The 3,478-nt window shown below is 42.9% G+C and overlaps 1 pseudogene; it reads left to right on the top strand.

The window, feature by feature from the left end:
* The first annotated feature begins 2,204 nt into the window (after nt 1–2,204).
* Nucleotides 2,205–2,977, top strand: LOC147425407 (protein phosphatase 2C 53 pseudogene; annotated as a pseudogene).
* Nucleotides 2,978–3,478: the final 501 nt, after the last annotated feature.

Below are 3,478 nucleotides of genomic sequence, written 5' to 3'. Positions count from 1 at the left end.
CTTCAAAGAGATCTTCCTTCTTGCTTTCTTTTGGCTAGTTCCTCTACTTCTTCCTTCAACTCCTTGTTTGTCTCCTCTCGAGCCTTTTTCACTTTGGGCCCTGTTCATTTTATCGCTGATTGGATTCTACGCACCAAAGAGGTCCATGCTCGAGGGTCAGTGGCTCCCACATCTTTCTTTAGCTTGCAAAGGGACGTCTTAGCTAAATACCTGAAGAGGGGGTCCTTTCTATTTTAATATATTCTCTCACAAATTGTGAGATTTGCAAAAAGAAAGGAAATGCAAAGACTGCTCATGCTCATTGTAATTTTATGCTTTTCTCAAAAATTCATGAAGAGCATGCTAGTCCTTATCCAGAAGGCAACCGCTACGGAATGGTGCTAGATTACTTTTGGCCGCTTTTGGGTTTATCATTCAAGGGCATGGGAAATTTGAGAAGCGGTGGGCTTGTTTCAGATCAAGGCCAAAAACATGGGCTATCAATGGGATTTACATGCAATAAATGGCAGATGATTCAAAGGGGGGGATAATATTTTTTTTTTTGGGTGAGTTTATTTTCTGAGAGTCAGGGCCGTCATCTCATGAGGGGCCGCCATGTGGCACCCCATCTATCCCACATGGGGAAGGCAAGACACTGTGACACATGGTATATATAATGTAATGGTGCTCTCCCATTGTGCATCCAAGTGAGAGGGAGGGAGCTCCCCTTGAGCTGGCTATGGTGTGACTCTGCACAAGCGGCTGGAGGTGCTCCCTGTGGCATGTGGTTGTGGAGCGGCGGCACCGTCGATGCTGTTGTGTCATGTCGGTTGCCGATGGCGGCGTTGACAGTCATGACATGGCAGTTTGGGCCCGCTAGGGTGCTGTCCATGGGGGGCCTCAAGCGGCTCTCCCTTTTTTTTATTGAAGGTAAATGGGCGCCGCCTCCAAAAATAGGATGCCTTACCTGCGTGTCACTATTAAAAAAAAGGACCGGACTCTGAAAAGCAGCGGTTCATGTGTGACATGCAAAAAAATTGACGCACGCTTGGAGGAGAAGAGAAGTGCTAAAAGAAGAAAGTTTTGTCTCCTATAAGGAGCCCCCTTTTTTCCATTTTGGGCGACAGCTGCGTGAGCTCGAGGGAGGAGAGAAGAAGTGTGTTGTGTGATGGTGGTGTGTTTGATTGAGGTATTGTGGGTATCGTGCAAGCGTGGATCTATCATGGTGTGTATATGCTCTTTTGTGTGCAACATAGGATGTGCGTTGTGGAAATCGGGTCATTTCAGATGTATTATTGAGTGAATTGGGTCTTGTGCTACAGAAAGGTAACTTATGAGTGTTTCTTGGTGTGTTTGCATTACCCCTCTCCACATGCCCACCTAAACTAGCCTCTCTCTCTCTCTCTCTCTCTCTCTCTCTCTCTCTCTCTCTCTCTCTCTCTCTCTCTCTCTCTCTCTCTCTCTCTCTCTCTCTGCTCTCACAATCTTGGGCCTCTCTACAATGCTGCTCTTGGCTTGCATCTTTACTAGCATGATCTACCCTACATCATGACAAACCTTCTTTTTTCTACTGATAGAGACATAGCTTCCCCATCCGTTACTCTGTGCAATGAATCGGACTCCAAATGCTTGGATATATGGCATGTGGAGAGAACATGTCCTGCCCTTTTCTAACACGGGGCTCGACATTTGCCTCTCTAGATCCACAAGTGCAAGGCTCTTCATTGGCTCAAAACATCACATGACACATTAATGATGCACAACCTTGATCATCGATGAAGACTGCAATGAGGCTTGCAATGTTGGCTTTGGTGGAAACACCATTAATGTCACATCTCCATTGTGTGATCAATTCCCTGTACACAGTCGGTGCATTTGCAAGCTGCCATAAGTAGCATTCATGTTGAGTTCTCACCATGTAGCTGCTAATAGCACAAACAGAGTTGCATTTTGTCCCAGTGGAGGGTCCTTTGACTGCTACGATGTCCATGTGTGGTATGGACCCAAAGATGGAAGATTATGTATGAGTTGCTCACATTGCTTCTTGCTTCTGCCTTGTAAGAGAACTCGAGGCTGCTCAAGGACAAGTCTATCAAATGCCAATGGACAAGATGCAGACTGCAAATATTTGCAAAGAGAAACTACATTTAACTCTAACCAAGAAATCAATGTATTATGGGTTCCAAAGAGATAGGTGCAACAATTGCACAATTTCTATCGAAACAATGTGGGAAAAAGTCATGAGGGCAACATTTTGCAAAATTGATGCAGAAATCAAAGGGTATGCTTGGACTCCTTGTGTATCCGTGGGCACCGAAATTGTGCAAGAGCACGTATATGAGCCTCTTGTGCCCAAAAATCGTTGTTCGACAGCAATTGGAGTTGTAATTGGTTCGTACCAGATCATTGTTGCCAATTGTAGGAAGTTAAGAGCTATTTTATCCCAAGGAGGACAAACCATTGCCTACAATAGAAGAGACAAAATGGAGAGAATCGAGCCAACTTCCTACAATTGGCAATTATAAGAGCTATTTTATCTTGAGGAGCACAAGCCATAGCCATGTCTGTCGACCACAAGCCAAATAGAAGAGAAAAATTGGAGAGAATCAAAGCATCAGGTGGTAGAGTTATTTTTTGGACAGGCTATAGAGTTTTTGGTGTACTTGCCATGTCAAGAGCCATATGTGATCCCTATGTCATTGCGGAGCATGAAGTGAAGTGTATTTCTCGGTCGAATGATGATAAGTGCTTGATATTGTCTAGCAATGGCTTGTGGGGTGTTTTGACTAATAAGGAAGTGTATGATGTTGCATAGAGATGTCTTTTGAGACGAGTAGGTCTAGATGATGGATCCAAAAGTCCAAGCTTCACCACAAAAAGCAAAGATAAAAGAGCATAGGTAGCAATTGCACTTTTAATAAAGATGGTACTTGCCAAAGGGATTCAAGATAACATTTATGTTGTCATCGTGGATTTGAAGGATAGAAGTAGAATTTAATCGTTTTACAGTTTGATTGTGGTCCATCTTATACACTATACACGTAGTGTTGTCAATCTTGTATGCATCGATTATGCAAGTATAGGTATATCATTCTTGGCAAAAGTAATTACAGTTGGTTTCATTAGTTTTGTAGAATAGCTCCATTGAACATTAGTTTGATTGCTTTTGTTTTTGGCATGGCAATGGAAGGGGTCTATTTGCATCTATAGTACATGCATCATGCAATTACGATTGATGATGCTACACTCAAAAAAATCAGGACGCAAGTGTTACGAAAAATGGAAGAGTTGGATGCTACATTATAACTTGTAAGCTTAATTAACATGCCATAGGTATTGTCTTTGCTCAATTCATGGGAGAGAGATTGGCTCATTTAAAGAGATCTCCAAACTAGCACCATTTGCAAAATGAGGAGAAAAGGAACAAATGCCATTAAGGAAATGATCATCTCATATGTCGCTTTTCTTTTGGTAGCAAGTGTCCAAGTGGGGTTGACAG

The sequence above is a fragment of the Adiantum capillus-veneris genome, chromosome 25 (assembly GCF_014529385.1).
Source record: "Adiantum capillus-veneris isolate H3 chromosome 25, ASM1452938v2, whole genome shotgun sequence".
NCBI lineage: Eukaryota > Viridiplantae > Streptophyta > Polypodiopsida > Polypodiales > Pteridaceae > Adiantum > Adiantum capillus-veneris.
The sequence above is the reverse complement of the archived record's forward strand: the minus strand, read 5'-3'. Positions and strand labels throughout refer to the sequence as shown.